The sequence below is a fragment of the Diospyros lotus genome, chromosome 6, assembly GCF_014633365.1.
Source record: "Diospyros lotus cultivar Yz01 chromosome 6, ASM1463336v1, whole genome shotgun sequence".
NCBI lineage: Eukaryota > Viridiplantae > Streptophyta > Magnoliopsida > Ericales > Ebenaceae > Diospyros > Diospyros lotus.
In genome coordinates, this window is record NC_068343.1 from 40,134,336 (window position 1) to 40,150,839 (window position 16,504).

The 16,504-nt window shown below is 54.0% G+C and overlaps 26 non-coding genes and 8 pseudogenes across 26 annotated transcripts; all 34 read left to right on the plus strand.

Annotated features, from left to right (window-relative positions):
• Positions 1–230: 230 nt before the first annotated feature.
• LOC127805363 (5S ribosomal RNA) lies at positions 231–349 on the plus strand. Its single transcript, XR_008024099.1, has one exon. It is a non-coding gene; the product is annotated as a 5S ribosomal RNA (ribosomal RNA).
• A 371-nt stretch (positions 350–720) lies between these two features.
• On the plus strand, positions 721–839 carry LOC127805374 (5S ribosomal RNA). The gene has a single exon (XR_008024110.1). It is a non-coding gene; the product is annotated as a 5S ribosomal RNA (ribosomal RNA).
• A 371-nt stretch (positions 840–1,210) lies between these two features.
• Positions 1,211–1,329, plus strand: LOC127805386 (5S ribosomal RNA). The gene has a single exon (XR_008024120.1). It is a non-coding gene; the product is annotated as a 5S ribosomal RNA (ribosomal RNA).
• A 371-nt stretch (positions 1,330–1,700) lies between these two features.
• LOC127805295 (5S ribosomal RNA) lies at positions 1,701–1,819 on the plus strand. Its single transcript, XR_008024046.1, has one exon. It is a non-coding gene; the product is annotated as a 5S ribosomal RNA (ribosomal RNA).
• A 366-nt stretch (positions 1,820–2,185) lies between these two features.
• LOC127805399 (5S ribosomal RNA) lies at positions 2,186–2,304 on the plus strand. The gene has a single exon (XR_008024131.1). It is a non-coding gene; the product is annotated as a 5S ribosomal RNA (ribosomal RNA).
• A 368-nt stretch (positions 2,305–2,672) lies between these two features.
• On the plus strand, positions 2,673–2,790 carry LOC127805300 (5S ribosomal RNA). The gene has a single exon (XR_008024051.1). It is a non-coding gene; the product is annotated as a 5S ribosomal RNA (ribosomal RNA).
• Positions 2,791–3,156: 366 nt separating this feature from the next.
• On the plus strand, positions 3,157–3,273 carry LOC127805309 (5S ribosomal RNA). Its single transcript, XR_008024060.1, has one exon. It is a non-coding gene; the product is annotated as a 5S ribosomal RNA (ribosomal RNA).
• A 364-nt stretch (positions 3,274–3,637) lies between these two features.
• Positions 3,638–3,755, plus strand: LOC127805301 (5S ribosomal RNA). Its single transcript, XR_008024052.1, has one exon. It is a non-coding gene; the product is annotated as a 5S ribosomal RNA (ribosomal RNA).
• A 365-nt stretch (positions 3,756–4,120) lies between these two features.
• Positions 4,121–4,238, plus strand: LOC127805302 (5S ribosomal RNA). The gene has a single exon (XR_008024053.1). It is a non-coding gene; the product is annotated as a 5S ribosomal RNA (ribosomal RNA).
• Positions 4,239–4,601: 363 nt separating this feature from the next.
• On the plus strand, positions 4,602–4,717 carry LOC127805311 (5S ribosomal RNA). Its single transcript, XR_008024062.1, has one exon. It is a non-coding gene; the product is annotated as a 5S ribosomal RNA (ribosomal RNA).
• Positions 4,718–5,079: 362 nt separating this feature from the next.
• LOC127805312 (5S ribosomal RNA) lies at positions 5,080–5,195 on the plus strand. The gene has a single exon (XR_008024063.1). It is a non-coding gene; the product is annotated as a 5S ribosomal RNA (ribosomal RNA).
• Positions 5,196–5,559: 364 nt separating this feature from the next.
• LOC127805310 (5S ribosomal RNA) lies at positions 5,560–5,676 on the plus strand. The gene has a single exon (XR_008024061.1). It is a non-coding gene; the product is annotated as a 5S ribosomal RNA (ribosomal RNA).
• Positions 5,677–6,036: 360 nt separating this feature from the next.
• On the plus strand, positions 6,037–6,152 carry LOC127805322 (5S ribosomal RNA). Its single transcript, XR_008024072.1, has one exon. It is a non-coding gene; the product is annotated as a 5S ribosomal RNA (ribosomal RNA).
• Positions 6,153–6,512: 360 nt separating this feature from the next.
• On the plus strand, positions 6,513–6,628 carry LOC127805314 (5S ribosomal RNA). The gene has a single exon (XR_008024064.1). It is a non-coding gene; the product is annotated as a 5S ribosomal RNA (ribosomal RNA).
• Positions 6,629–6,990: 362 nt separating this feature from the next.
• Positions 6,991–7,106, plus strand: LOC127805315 (5S ribosomal RNA). Its single transcript, XR_008024065.1, has one exon. It is a non-coding gene; the product is annotated as a 5S ribosomal RNA (ribosomal RNA).
• Positions 7,107–7,465: 359 nt separating this feature from the next.
• LOC127805327 (5S ribosomal RNA) lies at positions 7,466–7,580 on the plus strand (annotated as a pseudogene).
• Positions 7,581–7,939: 359 nt separating this feature from the next.
• On the plus strand, positions 7,940–8,055 carry LOC127805323 (5S ribosomal RNA). The gene has a single exon (XR_008024073.1). It is a non-coding gene; the product is annotated as a 5S ribosomal RNA (ribosomal RNA).
• Positions 8,056–8,417: 362 nt separating this feature from the next.
• LOC127805316 (5S ribosomal RNA) lies at positions 8,418–8,533 on the plus strand. The gene has a single exon (XR_008024066.1). It is a non-coding gene; the product is annotated as a 5S ribosomal RNA (ribosomal RNA).
• A 359-nt stretch (positions 8,534–8,892) lies between these two features.
• On the plus strand, positions 8,893–9,008 carry LOC127805321 (5S ribosomal RNA). The gene has a single exon (XR_008024071.1). It is a non-coding gene; the product is annotated as a 5S ribosomal RNA (ribosomal RNA).
• A 361-nt stretch (positions 9,009–9,369) lies between these two features.
• Positions 9,370–9,485, plus strand: LOC127805324 (5S ribosomal RNA). Its single transcript, XR_008024074.1, has one exon. It is a non-coding gene; the product is annotated as a 5S ribosomal RNA (ribosomal RNA).
• Positions 9,486–9,839: 354 nt separating this feature from the next.
• LOC127805332 (5S ribosomal RNA) lies at positions 9,840–9,953 on the plus strand (annotated as a pseudogene).
• A 356-nt stretch (positions 9,954–10,309) lies between these two features.
• Positions 10,310–10,422, plus strand: LOC127805336 (5S ribosomal RNA; annotated as a pseudogene).
• Positions 10,423–10,780: 358 nt separating this feature from the next.
• On the plus strand, positions 10,781–10,895 carry LOC127805328 (5S ribosomal RNA; annotated as a pseudogene).
• A 358-nt stretch (positions 10,896–11,253) lies between these two features.
• LOC127805317 (5S ribosomal RNA) lies at positions 11,254–11,369 on the plus strand. Its single transcript, XR_008024067.1, has one exon. It is a non-coding gene; the product is annotated as a 5S ribosomal RNA (ribosomal RNA).
• Positions 11,370–11,728: 359 nt separating this feature from the next.
• LOC127805318 (5S ribosomal RNA) lies at positions 11,729–11,846 on the plus strand. Its single transcript, XR_008024068.1, has one exon. It is a non-coding gene; the product is annotated as a 5S ribosomal RNA (ribosomal RNA).
• Positions 11,847–12,200: 354 nt separating this feature from the next.
• Positions 12,201–12,316, plus strand: LOC127805320 (5S ribosomal RNA). Its single transcript, XR_008024070.1, has one exon. It is a non-coding gene; the product is annotated as a 5S ribosomal RNA (ribosomal RNA).
• A 362-nt stretch (positions 12,317–12,678) lies between these two features.
• On the plus strand, positions 12,679–12,793 carry LOC127805326 (5S ribosomal RNA). Its single transcript, XR_008024076.1, has one exon. It is a non-coding gene; the product is annotated as a 5S ribosomal RNA (ribosomal RNA).
• Positions 12,794–13,149: 356 nt separating this feature from the next.
• Positions 13,150–13,263, plus strand: LOC127805333 (5S ribosomal RNA; annotated as a pseudogene).
• A 354-nt stretch (positions 13,264–13,617) lies between these two features.
• Positions 13,618–13,732, plus strand: LOC127805325 (5S ribosomal RNA). Its single transcript, XR_008024075.1, has one exon. It is a non-coding gene; the product is annotated as a 5S ribosomal RNA (ribosomal RNA).
• Positions 13,733–14,088: 356 nt separating this feature from the next.
• LOC127805338 (5S ribosomal RNA) lies at positions 14,089–14,201 on the plus strand (annotated as a pseudogene).
• A 360-nt stretch (positions 14,202–14,561) lies between these two features.
• LOC127805411 (5S ribosomal RNA) lies at positions 14,562–14,680 on the plus strand. The gene has a single exon (XR_008024140.1). It is a non-coding gene; the product is annotated as a 5S ribosomal RNA (ribosomal RNA).
• A 371-nt stretch (positions 14,681–15,051) lies between these two features.
• On the plus strand, positions 15,052–15,170 carry LOC127805422 (5S ribosomal RNA). Its single transcript, XR_008024148.1, has one exon. It is a non-coding gene; the product is annotated as a 5S ribosomal RNA (ribosomal RNA).
• A 365-nt stretch (positions 15,171–15,535) lies between these two features.
• LOC127805334 (5S ribosomal RNA) lies at positions 15,536–15,649 on the plus strand (annotated as a pseudogene).
• Positions 15,650–16,005: 356 nt separating this feature from the next.
• LOC127805335 (5S ribosomal RNA) lies at positions 16,006–16,124 on the plus strand (annotated as a pseudogene).
• Positions 16,125–16,504: the final 380 nt, after the last annotated feature.

The window sequence follows — 16,504 nt, forward strand, 5'->3', positions numbered from 1 at the left end:
CGGAGCTCATTTAAGAGCGAAAATCGTTAGGGATTTATAACCGCCTCCGGATCTTTGCAGCGTGCAGATCTTTAAAAAAAAAACGTACGCCGCCTCCGAATCGGTCGGCGACTTTCGCTTCTGGCTTCTTACCGGTCCCGAGCGGGCCCCACTCATCGTGGAGGGGGGCAGGGAGCGATCCGCGCCCCCCTGGACGATGCCATAAATGAACAGAGGCAACCTTAGTGTGCGGGTGCGATCATACCAGCACTAATGCACCGGATCCCATCAGAACTCCGAAGTTAAGCGTGCTTGGGCGAGAGCAGTACTAGGATGGGTGACCCCCTGGGAAGTCCTCGTGTTGCACCCCTTTTTTTTGCTCCTTTCCAGTCCTCCCCGAGAAACGGTTCCGCGTCGGCGTAACCGTATTCCCCGTTTTTCCCCTGTGTTCTGGACTGTTGGGGTTCAGCGTTCGCTACAGTTTTCACGGTTTAAGGTTCCTTAACGTTCCCGGAGCTCATTTAAGAGCGAAAATCGTTAGGGATTTATAACCGCCTCCGGATCTTTGCAGCGTGCAGATCTTTAAAAAAAAAACGTACGCCGCCTCCGAATCGGTCGGCGACTTTCGCTTCTGGCTTCTTACCGGTCCCGAGCGGGCCCCACTCATCGTGGAGGGGGGCAGGGAGCGATCCGCGCCCCCCTGGACGATGCCATAAATGAACAGAGGCAACCTTAGTGTGCGGGTGCGATCATACCAGCACTAATGCACCGGATCCCATCAGAACTCCGAAGTTAAGCGTGCTTGGGCGAGAGCAGTACTAGGATGGGTGACCCCCTGGGAAGTCCTCGTGTTGCACCCCTTTTTTTTGCTCCTTTCCAGTCCTCCCCGAGAAACGGTTCCGCGTCGGCGTAACCGTATTCCCCGTTTTTCCCCTGTGTTCTGGACTGTTGGGGTTCAGCGTTCGCTACAGTTTTCACGGTTTAAGGTTCCTTAACGTTCCCGGAGCTCATTTAAGAGCGAAAATCGTTAGGGATTTATAACCGCCTCCGGATCTTTGCAGCGTGCAGATCTTTAAAAAAAAAACGTACGCCGCCTCCGAATCGGTCGGCGACTTTCGCTTCTGGCTTCTTACCGGTCCCGAGCGGGCCCCACTCATCGTGGAGGGGGGCAGGGAGCGATCCGCGCCCCCCTGGACGATGCCATAAATGAACAGAGGCAACCTTAGTGTGCGGGTGCGATCATACCAGCACTAATGCACCGGATCCCATCAGAACTCCGAAGTTAAGCGTGCTTGGGCGAGAGCAGTACTAGGATGGGTGACCCCCTGGGAAGTCCTCGTGTTGCACCCCTTTTTTTTGCTCCTTTCCAGTCCTCCCCGAGAAACGGTTCCGCGTCGGCGTAACCGTATTCCCCGTTTTTCCCCTGTGTTCTGGACTGTTGGGGTTCAGCGTTCGCTACAGTTTTCACGGTTTAAGGTTCCTTAACGTTCCCGGAGCTCATTTAAGAGCGAAAATCGTTAGGGATTTATAACCGCCTCCGGATCTTTGCAGCGTGCAGATCTTTAAAAAAAAAACGTACGCCGCCTCCGAATCGGTCGGCGACTTTCGCTTCTGGCTTCTTACCGGTCCCGAGCGGGCCCCACTCATCGTGGAGGGGGGCAGGGAGCGATCCGCGCCCCCCTGGACGATGCCATAAATGAACAGAGGCAACCTTAGTGTGCGGGTGCGATCATACCAGCACTAATGCACCGGATCCCATCAGAACTCCGAAGTTAAGCGTGCTTGGGCGAGAGCAGTACTAGGATGGGTGACCCCCTGGGAAGTCCTCGTGTTGCACCCTTTTTTTTGCTCCTTTCCAGTCCTCCCGAGAAACGGTTCCGCGTCGGCGTAACCGTATTCCCCGTTTTTCCCTGTGTTCTGGACTGTTGGGGTTCAGCGTTCGCTACAGTTTTCACGGTTTAAGGTTCCTTAACGTTCCCGGAGCTCATTTAAGAGCGAAAATCGTTAGGGATTTATAACCGCCTCCGGATCTTTGCAGCGTGCAGATCTTTAAAAAAAAAACGTACGCCGCCTCCGAATCGGTCGGCGACTTTCGCTTCTGGCTTCTTACGGTCCCGAGCGGGCCCCACTCATCGTGGAGGGGGGCAGGGAGCGATCCGCGCCCCCTGGACGATGCCATAAATGAACAGAGGCAACCTTAGTGTGCGGGTGCGATCATACCAGCACTAATGCACCGGATCCCATCAGAACTCCGAAGTTAAGCGTGCTTGGGCGAGAGCAGTACTAGGATGGGTGACCCCCTGGGAAGTCCTCGTGTTGCACCCCTTTTTTTTGCTCCTTTCCAGTCCTCCCCGAGAAACGGTTCCGCGTCGGCGTAACCGTATTCCCGTTTTTCCCCTGTGTTCTGGACTGTTGGGGTTCAGCGTTCGCTACAGTTTTCACGGTTTAAGGTTCCTTAACGTTCCCGGAGCTCATTTAAGAGCGAAAATCGTTAGGGATTTATAACCGCCTCCGGATCTTTGCAGCGTGCAGATCTTTAAAAAAAAAACGTACGCCGCCTCCGAATCGGTCGGCGACTTTCGCTTCTGGCTTCTTACGGTCCCGAGCGGGCCCCACTCATCGTGGAGGGGGGCAGGGAGCGATCCGCGCCCCCTGGACGATGCCATAAATGAACAGAGGCAACCTTAGTGTGCGGGTGCGATCATACCAGCACTAATGCACCGGATCCCATCAGAACTCCGAAGTTAAGCGTGCTTGGGCGAGAGCAGTACTAGGATGGGTGACCCCTGGGAAGTCCTCGTGTTGCACCCCTTTTTTTTGCTCCTTTCCAGTCCTCCCGAGAAACGGTTCCGCGTCGGCGTAACCGTATTCCCGTTTTTCCCTGTGTTCTGGACTGTTGGGGTTCAGCGTTCGCTACAGTTTTCACGGTTTAAGGTTCCTTAACGTTCCGGAGCTCATTTAAGAGCGAAAATCGTTAGGGATTTATAACCGCCTCCGGATCTTTGCAGCGTGCAGATCTTTAAAAAAAAAACGTACGCCGCCTCCGAATCGGTCGGCGACTTTCGCTTCTGGCTTCTTACCGGTCCCGAGCGGGCCCCACTCATCGTGGAGGGGGGCAGGGAGCGATCCGCGCCCCCTGGACGATGCCATAAATGAACAGAGGCAACCTTAGTGTGCGGGTGCGATCATACCAGCACTAATGCACCGGATCCATCAGAACTCCGAAGTTAAGCGTGCTTGGGCGAGAGCAGTACTAGGATGGGTGACCCCTGGGAAGTCCTCGTGTTGCACCCTTTTTTTTGCTCCTTTCCAGTCCTCCCGAGAAACGGTTCCGCGTCGGCGTAACCGTATTCCCGTTTTTCCCTGTGTTCTGGACTGTTGGGGTTCAGCGTTCGCTACAGTTTTCACGGTTTAAGGTTCCTTAACGTTCCCGGAGCTCATTTAAGAGCGAAAATCGTTAGGGATTTATAACCGCCTCGGATCTTTGCAGCGTGCAGATCTTTAAAAAAAAAACGTACGCCGCCTCCGAATCGGTCGGCGACTTTCGCTTCTGGCTTCTTACCGGTCCCGAGCGGGCCCCACTCATCGTGGAGGGGGGCAGGGAGCGATCCGCGCCCCTGGACGATGCCATAAATGAACAGAGGCAACCTTAGTGTGCGGGTGCGATCATACCAGCACTAATGCACCGGATCCCATCAGAACTCCGAAGTTAAGCGTGCTTGGGCGAGAGCAGTACTAGGATGGGTGACCCCTGGGAAGTCCTCGTGTTGCACCCTTTTTTTTGCTCCTTTCCAGTCCTCCCGAGAAACGGTTCCGCGTCGGCGTAACCGTATTCCCGTTTTTCCCTGTGTTCTGGACTGTTGGGGTTCAGCGTTCGCTACAGTTTTCACGGTTTAAGGTTCCTTAACGTTCCCGGAGCTCATTTAAGAGCGAAAATCGTTAGGGATTTATAACCGCCTCCGGATCTTTGCAGCGTGCAGATCTTTAAAAAAAAAACGTACGCCGCCTCCGAATCGGTCGGCGACTTTCGCTTCTGGCTTCTTACCGGTCCGAGCGGGCCCCACTCATCGTGGAGGGGGGCAGGGAGCGATCCGCGCCCCCTGGACGATGCCATAAATGAACAGAGGCAACCTTAGTGTGCGGGTGCGATCATACCAGCACTAATGCACCGGATCCCATCAGAACTCCGAAGTTAAGCGTGCTTGGGCGAGAGCAGTACTAGGATGGGTGACCCCTGGGAAGTCCTCGTGTTGCACCCTTTTTTTTGCTCCTTTCCAGTCCTCCCGAGAAACGGTTCCGCGTCGGCGTAACCGTATTCCCGTTTTTCCCTGTGTTCTGGACTGTTGGGGTTCAGCGTTCGCTACAGTTTTCACGGTTTAAGGTTCCTTAACGTTCCGGAGCTCATTTAAGAGCGAAAATCGTTAGGGATTTATAACCGCCTCCGGATCTTTGCAGCGTGCAGATCTTTAAAAAAAAAACGTACGCCGCCTCCGAATCGGTCGGCGACTTTCGCTTCTGGCTTCTTACGGTCCGAGCGGGCCCCACTCATCGTGGAGGGGGGCAGGGAGCGATCCGCGCCCCCTGGACGATGCCATAAATGAACAGAGGCAACCTTAGTGTGCGGGTGCGATCATACCAGCACTAATGCACCGGATCCCATCAGAACCGAAGTTAAGCGTGCTTGGGCGAGAGCAGTACTAGGATGGGTGACCCCTGGGAAGTCCTCGTGTTGCACCCTTTTTTTTGCTCCTTTCCAGTCCTCCCGAGAAACGGTTCCGCGTCGGCGTAACCGTATTCCCGTTTTTCCCTGTGTTCTGGACTGTTGGGGTTCAGCGTTCGCTACAGTTTTCACGGTTTAAGGTTCCTTAACGTTCCGGAGCTCATTTAAGAGCGAAAATCGTTAGGGATTTATAACCGCCTCGGATCTTTGCAGCGTGCAGATCTTTAAAAAAAAAACGTACGCCGCCTCCGAATCGGTCGGCGACTTTCGCTTCTGGCTTCTTACGGTCCGAGCGGGCCCCACTCATCGTGGAGGGGGGCAGGGAGCGATCCGCGCCCCCTGGACGATGCCATAAATGAACAGAGGCAACCTTAGTGTGCGGGTGCGATCATACCAGCACTAATGCACGGATCCATCAGAACTCCGAAGTTAAGCGTGCTTGGGCGAGAGCAGTACTAGGATGGGTGACCCCTGGGAAGTCCTCGTGTTGCACCCCTTTTTTTTGCTCCTTTCCAGTCCTCCCGAGAAACGGTTCCGCGTCGGCGTAACCGTATTCCCGTTTTTCCCTGTGTTCTGGACTGTTGGGGTTCAGCGTTCGCTACAGTTTTCACGGTTTAAGGTTCCTTAACGTTCCCGGAGCTCATTTAAGAGCGAAAATCGTTAGGGATTTATAACCGCCTCGGATCTTTGCAGCGTGCAGATCTTTAAAAAAAAAACGTACGCCGCCTCCGAATCGGTCGGCGACTTTCGCTTCTGGCTTCTTACGGTCCGAGCGGGCCCCACTCATCGTGGAGGGGGGCAGGGAGCGATCCGCGCCCCCTGGACGATGCCATAAATGAACAGAGGCAACCTTAGTGTGCGGGTGCGATCATACCAGCACTAATGCACCGGATCCATCAGAACTCCGAAGTTAAGCGTGCTTGGGCGAGAGCAGTACTAGGATGGGTGACCCCTGGGAAGTCCTCGTGTTGCACCCTTTTTTTTGCTCCTTTCCAGTCCTCCCGAGAAACGGTTCCGCGTCGGCGTAACCGTATTCCCGTTTTTCCCTGTGTTCTGGACTGTTGGGGTTCAGCGTTCGCTACAGTTTTCACGGTTTAAGGTTCCTTAACGTTCCGGAGCTCATTTAAGAGCGAAAATCGTTAGGGATTTATAACCGCCTCGGATCTTTGCAGCGTGCAGATCTTTAAAAAAAAAACGTACGCCGCCTCCGAATCGGTCGGCGACTTTCGCTTCTGGCTTCTTACGGTCCGAGCGGGCCCCACTCATCGTGGAGGGGGGCAGGGAGCGATCCGCGCCCCTGGACGATGCCATAAATGAACAGAGGCACCTTAGTGTGCGGGTGCGATCATACCAGCACTAATGCACCGGATCCATCAGAACTCGAAGTTAAGCGTGCTTGGGCGAGAGCAGTACTAGGATGGGTGACCCCTGGGAAGTCCTCGTGTTGCACCCTTTTTTTTGCTCCTTTCCAGTCCTCCCGAGAAACGGTTCCGCGTCGGCGTAACCGTATTCCCGTTTTTCCCTGTGTTCTGGACTGTTGGGGTTCAGCGTTCGCTACAGTTTTCACGGTTTAAGGTTCCTTAACGTTCCGGAGCTCATTTAAGAGCGAAAATCGTTAGGGATTTATAACCGCCTCGGATCTTTGCAGCGTGCAGATCTTTAAAAAAAAAACGTACGCCGCCTCCGAATCGGTCGGCGACTTTCGCTTCTGGCTTCTTACGGTCCGAGCGGGCCCCACTCATCGTGGAGGGGGGCAGGGAGCGATCGCCCCCCTGGACGATGCCATAAATGAACAGAGGCAACCTTAGTGTGCGGGTGCGATCATACCAGCACTAATGCACGGATCCATCAGAACTCCGAAGTTAAGCGTGCTTGGGCGAGAGCAGTACTAGGATGGGTGACCCCTGGGAAGTCCTCGTGTTGCACCCTTTTTTTTGCTCCTTTCCAGTCCTCCCGAGAAACGGTTCCGCGTCGGCGTAACCGTATTCCCGTTTTTCCCTGTGTTCTGGACTGTTGGGGTTCAGCGTTCGCTACAGTTTTCACGGTTTAAGGTTCCTTAACGTTCCGGAGCTCATTTAAGAGCGAAAATCGTTAGGGATTTATAACCGCCTCCGGATCTTTGCAGCGTGCAGATCTTTAAAAAAAAAAACGTACGCCGCCTCCGAATCGGTCGGCGACTTTCGCTTCTGGCTTCTTACGGTCCGAGCGGGGCCCACTCATCGTGGAGGGGGGCAGGGAGCGATCGCGCCCCTGGACGATGCCATAAATGAACAGAGGCAACCTTAGTGTGCGGGTGCGATCATACCAGCACTAATGCACGGATCCATCAGAACTCCGAAGTTAAGCGTGCTTGGGCGAGAGCAGTACTAGGATGGGTGACCCCTGGGAAGTCCTCGTGTTGCACCCTTTTTTTTGCTCCTTTCCAGTCCTCCCGAGAAACGGTCCGCGTCGGCGTAACCGTATTCCCGTTTTTCCCTGTGTTCTGGACTGTTGGGGTTCAGCGTTCGCTACAGTTTTCACGGTTTAAGGTTCCTTAACGTTCCGGAGCTCATTTAAGAGCGAAAATCGTTAGGGATTTATAACGCCTCGGATCTTTGCAGCGTGCAGATCTTTAAAAAAAAAACGTACGCGCCTCCGAATCGGTCGGCGACTTTCGCTTCTGGCTTCTTACCGGTCCCGAGCGGGCCCACTCATCGTGGAGGGGGGCAGGGAGCGATCCGCGCCCCTGGACGATGCCATAAATGAACAGAGGCAACCTTAGTGTGCGGGTGCGATCATACCAGCACTAATGCACGGATCCATCAGAACTCGAAGTTAAGCGTGCTTGGGCGAGAGCAGTACTAGGATGGGTGACCCCTGGGAAGTCCTCGTGTTGCACCCTTTTTTTTGCTCCTTTCCAGTCCTCCCGAGAAACGGTTCCGCGTCGGCGTAACCGTATTCCCGTTTTTCCCTGTGTTCTGGACTGTTGGGGTTCAGCGTTCGCTACAGTTTTCACGGTTTAAGGTTCCTTAACGTTCCGGAGCTCATTTAAGAGCGAAAATCGTTAGGGATTTATAACCGCCTCGGATCTTTGCAGCGTGCAGATCTTTAAAAAAAAAACGTACGCCGCTCCGAATCGGTCGGCGACTTTCGCTTCTGGCTTCTTACGGTCCGAGCGGGCCCCACTCATCGTGGAGGGGGGCAGGGAGCGATCCGCCCCCTGGACGATGCCATAAATGAACAGAGGCAACCTTAGTGTGCGGGTGCGATCATACCAGCACTAATGCACCGGATCCATCAGAACTCGAAGTTAAGCGTGCTTGGGCGAGAGCAGTACTAGGATGGGTGACCCCTGGGAAGTCCTCGTGTTGCACCCTTTTTTTTGCTCCTTTCCAGTCCTCCCGAGAAACGGTTCCGCGTCGGCGTAACCGTATTCCCGTTTTTCCCTGTGTTCTGGACTGTTGGGGTTCAGCGTTCGCTACAGTTTTCACGGTTTAAGGTTCCTTAACGTTCCGGAGCTCATTTAAGAGCGAAAATCGTTAGGGATTTATAACCGCCTCGGATCTTTGCAGCGTGCAGATCTTTAAAAAAAAAAACGTACGCCGCCTCGAATCGGTCGGCGACTTTCGCTTCTGGCTTCTTACGGTCCGAGCGGGCCCCACTCATCGTGGAGGGGGGCAGGGAGCGATCCGCGCCCCCTGGACGATGCCATAAATGAACAGAGGCAACCTTAGTGTGCGGGTGCGATCATACCAGCACTAATGCACGGATCCATCAGAACTCCGAAGTTAAGCGTGCTTGGGCGAGAGCAGTACTAGGATGGGTGACCCCTGGGAAGTCCTCGTGTTGCACCCTTTTTTTTGCTCCTTTCAGTCCTCCCGAGAAACGGTTCGCGTCGGCGTAACCGTATTCCCGTTTTTCCCTGTGTTCTGGATGTTGGGGTTCAGCGTTCGCTACAGTTTTCACGGTTTAAGGTTCCTTAACGTTCCGGAGCTCATTTAAGAGCGAAAATCGTTAGGGATTTATAACCGCCTCCGGATCTTTGCAGCGTGCAGATCTTTAAAAAAAAAACGTACGCCGCCTCCGAATCGGTCGGCGACTTTCGCTTCTGGCTTCTTACGGTCCGAGCGGGCCCACTCATCGTGGAGGGGGGCAGGGAGCGATCCGCGCCCCCTGGACGATGCCATAAATGAACAGAGGCAACCTTAGTGTGCGGGTGCGATCATACAGCACTAATGCACCGGATCCATCAGAACTCCGAAGTTAAGCGTGCTTGGGCGAGAGCAGTACTAGGATGGGTGACCCCTGGGAAGTCCTCGTGTTGCACCCTTTTTTTTGCTCCTTTCCAGTCCTCCCGAGAAACGGTTCGCGTCGGCGTAACGTATTCCCGTTTTTCCCTGTGTTCTGGACTGTTGGGGTTCAGCGTTCGCTACAGTTTTCACGGTTTAAGGTTCCTTAACGTTCCGGAGCTCATTTAAGAGCGAAAATCGTTAGGGATTTATAACCGCCTCCGGATCTTTGCAGCGTGCAGATCTTTAAAAAAAAAAACGTACGCCGCCTCCGAATCGGTCGGCGACTTTCGCTTCTGGCTTCTTACGGTCCGAGCGGGCCCACTCATCGTGGAGGGGGGCAGGGAGCGATCCGCGCCCCCTGGACGATGCCATAAATGAACAGAGGCAACCTTAGTGTGCGGGTGCGATCATACCAGCACTAATGCACCGGATCCATCAGAACTCGAAGTTAAGCGTGCTTGGGCGAGAGCAGTACTAGGATGGGTGACCCCTGGGAAGTCCTCGTGTTGCACCCTTTTTTTTGCTCTTTCCAGTCCTCCCGAGAAACGGTTCCGCGTCGGCGTAACGTATTCCCGTTTTTCCCTGTGTTCTGGATGTTGGGGTTCAGCGTTCGCTACAGTTTTCACGGTTTAAGGTTCCTTAACGTTCCGGAGCTCATTTAAGAGCGAAAATCGTTAGGGATTTATAACGCCTCGGATCTTTGCAGCGTGCAGATCTTTAAAAAAAAAACGTACGCCGCCTCGAATCGGTCGGCGACTTTCGCTTCTGGCTTCTTACGGTCCGAGCGGGCCCATCATCGTGGAGGGGGGCAGGGAGCGATCGCGCCCCCTGGACGATGCCATAAATGAACAGAGGCAACCTTAGTGTGCGGGTGCGATCATACCAGCACTAATGCACGGATCCATCAGAACTCGAAGTTAAGCGTGCTTGGGCGAGAGCAGTACTAGGATGGGTGACCCTGGGAAGTCCTCGTGTTGCACCCTTTTTTTTGCTCCTTTCAGTCCTCCCGAGAAACGGTTCCGCGTCGGCGTAACGTATTCCCGTTTTCCCTGTGTTCTGGACTGTTGGGGTTCAGCGTTCGCTACAGTTTTCACGGTTTAAGGTTCCTTAACGTTCCGGAGCTCATTTAAGAGCGAAAATCGTTAGGGATTTATAAACGCCTCGGATCTTTGCAGCGTGCAGATCTTTAAAAAAAAAACGTACGCGCCTCCGAATCGGTCGGCGACTTTCGCTTCTGGCTTCTTACGGTCCGAGCGGGCCCCACTCATCGTGGAGGGGGGCAGGGAGCGATCGCGCCCCCTGGACGATGCATAAATGAACAGAGGCAACCTTAGTGTGCGGGTGCGATCATACCAGCACTAATGCACGGATCCATCAGAACTCGAAGTTAAGCGTGCTTGGGCGAGAGCAGTATAGGATGGGTGACCCCTGGGAAGTCTCGTGTTGCACCCTTTTTTTTGCTCCTTTCCAGTCTCCCGAGAAACGGTTCGCGTCGGCGTAACGTATTCCCGTTTTTCCCTGTGTTCTGGACTGTTGGGGTTCAGCGTTCGCTACAGTTTTCACGGTTTAAGGTTCCTTAACGTTCCGGAGCTCATTTAAGAGCGAAAATCGTTAGGGATTTATAACCGCCTCGGATCTTTGCAGCGTGCAGATCTTTAAAAAAAAAAACGTACGCCGCCTCCGAATCGGTCGGCGACTTTCGCTTTGGCTTCTTACCGGTCCCGAGCGGGCCCCATCATCGTGGAGGGGGGCAGGGAGCGATCCGCGCCCCTGGACGATGCCATAAATGAACAGAGGCAACTTAGTGTGCGGGTGCGATCATACCAGCACTAATGCACGGATCCATCAGAACTCGAAGTTAAGCGTGCTTGGGCGAGAGCAGTACTAGGATGGGTGACCCCTGGGAAGTCCTCGTGTTGCACCCTTTTTTTTGCTCCTTTCCAGTCCTCCCGAGAAACGGTTCGCGTCGGCGTAACGTATTCCCGTTTTTCCCTGTGTTCTGGACTGTTGGGGTTCAGCGTTCGCTACAGTTTTCACGGTTTAAGGTTCCTTAACGTTCCGGAGCTCATTTAAGAGCGAAAATCGTTAGGGATTTATAACGCCTCGGATCTTTGCAGCGTGCAGATCTTTAAAAAAAAAACGTACGCCGCCTCCGAATCGGTCGGCGACTTTCGCTTCTGGCTTCTTACGGTCCGAGCGGGCCCCATCATCGTGGAGGGGGGCAGGGAGCGATCCGCGCCCCCTGGACGATGCCATAAATGAACAGAGGCAACCTTAGTGTGCGGGTGCGATCATACCAGCACTAATGCACGGATCCATCAGAACTCCGAAGTTAAGCGTGCTTGGGCGAGAGCAGTACTAGGATGGGTGACCCCTGGGAAGTCCTCGTGTTGCACCCTTTTTTTTGCTCCTTTCCAGTCCTCCCGAGAAACGGTTCCGCGTCGGCGTAACCGTATTCCCGTTTTTCCCTGTGTTTGGACTGTTGGGGTTCAGCGTTCGCTACAGTTTTCACGGTTTAAGGTTCCTTAACGTTCCGGAGCTCATTTAAGAGCGAAAATCGTTAGGGATTTATAACCGCCTCGGATCTTTGCAGCGTGCAGATCTTTAAAAAAAAAAACGTACGCCGCCTCGAATCGGTCGGCGACTTTCGCTTCTGGCTTCTTACGGTCCGAGCGGGGCCCACTCATCGTGGAGGGGGGCAGGGAGCGATCCGCGCCCCTGGACGATGCCATAAATGAACAGAGGCAACTTAGTGTGCGGGTGCGATCATACCAGCACTAATGCACCGGATCCCATCAGAACTCGAAGTTAAGCGTGCTTGGGCGGAGAGCAGTACTAGGATGGGTGACCCCTGGGAAGTCCTCGTGTTGCACCCTTTTTTTTGCTCCTTTCCAGTCTCCCGAGAAACGGTTCGCGTCGGCGTACCGTATTCCCGTTTTTCCCTGTGTTCTGGATGTTGGGGTTCAGCGTTCGCTACAGTTTTCACGGTTTAAGGTTCCTTACGTTCCGGAGCTATTTAAGAGCGAAAATCGTTAGGGATTTATAACCGCCTCGGATCTTTGCAGCGTGCAGATCTTTAAAAAAAAAACGTACGCCGCCTCGAATCGGTCGGCGACTTTCGCTTCTGGCTTCTTACCGGTCCCGAGCGGGCCCACTCATCGTGGAGGGGGCAGGGAGCGATCCGCCCCCCTGGACGATGCCATAAATGAACAGAGGCAACCTTAGTGTGCGGGTGCGATCATACCAGCACTAATGCACCGGATCCATCAGAACTCGAAGTTAAGCGTGCTTGGGCGAGAGCAGTACTAGGATGGGTGACCCCTGGGAAGTCCTCGTGTTGCACCCCTTTTTTTTGCTCCTTTCCAGTCTCCCCGAGAAACGGTTCCGCGTCGGCGTAACCGTATTCCGTTTTCCCTGTGTTCTGGACTGTTGGGGTTCAGCGTTCGCTACAGTTTTCACGGTTTAAGGTTCCTTAACGTTCCCGGAGCTCATTTAAGAGCGAAAATCGTTAGGGATTTATAACCGCCTCCGGATCTTTGCAGCGTGCAGATCTTTAAAAAAAAAACGTACGCCGCCTCCGAATCGGTCGGCGACTTTCGCTTCTGGCTTCTTACGGTCCCGAGCGGGCCCACTCATCGTGGAGGGGGGCAGGGAGCGATCCGCGCCCCTGGACGATGCCATAAATGAACAGAGGCAACCTTAGTGTGCGGGTGCGATCATACCAGCACTAATGCACCGGATCCATCAGAACTCGAAGTTAAGCGTGCTTGGGCGAGAGCAGTACTAGGATGGGTGACCCCTGGGAAGTCTCGTGTTGCACCCTTTTTTTTGCTCCTTTCAGTCCTCCCGAGAAACGGTTCCGCGTCGGCGTAACCGTATTCCCGTTTTTCCCTGTGTTCTGGACTGTTGGGGTTCAGCGTTCGCTACAGTTTTCACGGTTTAAGGTTCCTTAACGTTCCGGAGCTCATTTAAGAGCGAAAATCGTTAGGGATTTATAACCGCTCGGATCTTTGCAGCGTGCAGATCTTTAAAAAAAAAACGTACGCCGCCTCCGAATCGGTCGGCGACTTTCGCTTCTGGCTTCTTACGGTCCGAGCGGGCCCACTCATCGTGGAGGGGGGCAGGGAGCGATCGCGCCCCCTGGACGATGCATAAATGAACAGAGGCAACTTAGTGTGCGGGTGCGATCATACAGCACTAATGCACGGATCCATCAGAACTCGAAGTTAAGCGTGCTTGGGCGAGAGCAGTACTAGGATGGGTGACCCCTGGGAAGTCCTCGTGTTGCACCCTTTTTTTTGTCCTTTCCAGTCTCCCCGAGAAACGGTCCGCGTCGGCGTAACCGTATTCCGTTTTTCCCTGTGTTTTGGACTGTTGGGGTTCAGCGTTCGCTACAGTTTTCACGGTTTAAGGTTCTTAACGTTCCGGAGCTCATTTAAGAGCGAAAATCGTTAGGGATTTATAACCGCCTCCGGATCTTTGCAGCGTGCAGATCTTTAAAAAAAAAACGTACGCCGCTCGAATCGGTCGGCGACTTTCGCTTCTGGCTTCTTACGGTCCCGAGCGGGCCCACTCATCGTGGAGGGGGGCAGGGAGCGATCGCGCCCCCTGGACGATGCATAAATGAACAGAGGCAACTTAGTGTGCGGGTGCGATCATACCAGCACTAATGCACGGATCCATCAGAACTCCGAAGTTAAGCGTGCTTGGGCGAGAGCAGTACTAGGATGGGTGACCCTGGGAAGTCCTCGTGTTGCACCCTTTTTTTTGCTCCTTTCCAGTCCTCCCGAGAAACGGTTCGCGTCGGCGTAACCGTATCCCCGTTTTTCCCTGTGTTTGGACTGTTGGGGTTCAGCGTTCGCTACAGTTTTCACGGTTTAAGGTTCCTTAACGTTCCGGAGCTCATTTAAGAGCGAAAATCGTTAGGGATTTATACCGCCTCGGATCTTTGCAGCGTGCAGATCTTTAAAAAAAAAACGTACGCCGCCTCGAATCGGTCGGCGACTTTCGCTTCTGGCTTCTTACGGTCCGAGCGGGGCCCACTCATCGTGGAGGGGGGCAGGGAGCGATCGCGCCCCCTGGACGATGCCATAAATGAACAGAGGCAACTTAGTGTGCGGGTGCGATCATACCAGCACTAATGCACGGATCATCAGAACTCGAAGTTAAGCGTGCTTGGGGAGAGCAGTACTAGGATGGGTGACCCCTGGGAAGTCCTCGTGTTGCACCCCTTTTTTTGCTCCTTTCCAGTCCTCCCGAGAAACGGTTCCGCGTCGGCGTAACCGTATTCCCGTTTTTCCCTGTGTTTGGATGTTGGGGTTCAGCGTTCGCTACAGTTTTCACGGTTTAAGGTTCCTTAACGTTCCGGAGTCATTTAAGAGCGAAAATCGTTAGGGATTTATAACCGCCTCGGATCTTTGCAGCGTGCAGATCTTTAAAAAAAAAACGTACGCGCCTCGAATCGGTCGGCGACTTTCGCTTCTGGCTTCTTACCGGTCCCGAGCGGGCCCCACTCAACGTGGAGGGGGGCAGGGAGCGATCCGCGCCCCCCTGGACGATGCCATAAATGAACAGAGGCAACCTTAGTGTGCGGGTGCGATCATACCAGCACTAATGCACCGGATCCCATCAGAACTCCGAAGTTAAGCGTGCTTGGGCGAGAGCAGTACTAGGATGGGTGACCCCCTGGGAAGTCCTCGTGTTGCACCCCTTTTTTTTGCTCCTTTCCAGTCCTCCCCGAGAAACGGTTCCGCGTCGGCGTAACCGTATTCCCGTTTTTCCCCTGTGTTCTGGACTGTTGGGGTTCAGCGTTCGCTACAGTTTTCACGGTTTAAGGTTCCTTAACGTTCCCGGAGCTCATTTAAGAGCGAAAATCGTTAGGGATTTATAACCGCCTCCGGATCTTTGCAGCGTGCAGATCTTTAAAAAAAAAACGTACGCCGCCTCCGAATCGGTCGGCGACTTTCGCTTCTGGCTTCTTACCGGTCCCGAGCGGGCCCCCACTCATCGTGGAGGGGGGCAGGGAGCGATCCGCGCCCCCCTGGACGATGCCATAAATGAACAGAGGCAACCTTAGTGTGCGGGTGCGATCATACCAGCACTAATGCACCGGATCCCATCAGAACTCCGAAGTTAAGCGTGCTTGGGCGAGAGCAGTACTAGGATGGGTGACCCCCTGGGAAGTCCTCGTGTTGCACCCCTTTTTTTTGCTCCTTTCCAGTCCTCCCCGAGAAACGGTTCCGCGTCGGCGTAACCGTATTCCCGTTTTTCCCCTGTGTTCTGGACTGTTGGGGTTCAGCGTTCGCTACAGTTTTCACGGTTTAAGGTTCCTTAACGTTCCCGGAGCTCATTTAAGAGCGAAAATCGTTAGGGATTTATAACCGCCTCCGGATCTTTGCAGCGTGCAGATCTTTAAAAAAAAAACGTACGCCGCCTCCGAATCGGTCGGCGACTTTCGCTTCTGGCTTCTTACGGTCCGAGCGGGCCCCACTCATCGTGGAGGGGGCAGGGAGCGATCGCGCCCCCTGGACGATGCCATAAATGAACAGAGGCAACCTTAGTGTGCGGGTGCGATCATACAGCACTAATGCACGGATCCATCAGAACTCGAAGTTAAGCGTGCTTGGGCGAGAGCAGTACTAGGATGGGTGACCCCTGGGAAGTCCTCGTGTTGCACCCTTTTTTTTGCTCTTTCCAGTCTCCGAGAAACGGTTCGGTCGGCGTAACCGTATTCCGTTTTTCCCTGTGTTCTGGACTGTTGGGGTTCAGCGTTCGCTACAGTTTTCACGGTTTAAGGTTCCTTAACGTTCCCGGAGCTCATTTAAGAGCGAAAATCGTTAGGGATTTATAACCGCCTCCGGATCTTTGCAGCGTGCAGATCTTAAAAAAAAAAACGTACGCCGCTCGAATCGGTCGGCGACTTTCGCTTCTGGCTTCTTACCGGTCCCGAGCGGGCCCACTCATCGTGGAGGGGGGGCAGGGAGCGATCCGCGCCCCTGGACGATGCATAAATGAACAGAGGCAACCTTAGTGTGCGGGTGCGATCATACCAGCACTAATGCACCGGATCCCATCAAACTCCGAAGTTAAGCGTGTTGGGCGAGAGAGAGCAGTACTAGGATGGGTGACCCTGGGAAGTCCTCGTGTTGCACCTTTTTTTGCTCCTTTCCAGTCCTCCCGAGAAACGGTTCCGGTCGGCGTAACGTATTCCCGTTTTTCCCTGTGTTCTGGACTGTGGGGGTTCAGCGTTCGCTACAGTTTTCACGGTTTAAGGTTCCTTAACGTTCCGGAGCTCATTTAAGAGCGAAAATCGTTAGGGATTTATAACCGCCTCGGATCTTTGCAGGTGCAGATCTTTAAAAAAAAAAACGTACGCGCCTCGAATCGGTCGGCGACTTTCGCTTCTGGCTTCTTACCGGTCCGAGCGGGCCCCACTCATCGTGGAGGGGGGCAGGGAGCGATCCGCGCCCCTGGACGATGCATAAATGAAAGAGGCAACCTTAGTGTGCGGGTGCGATCATACCAGCATAATGCA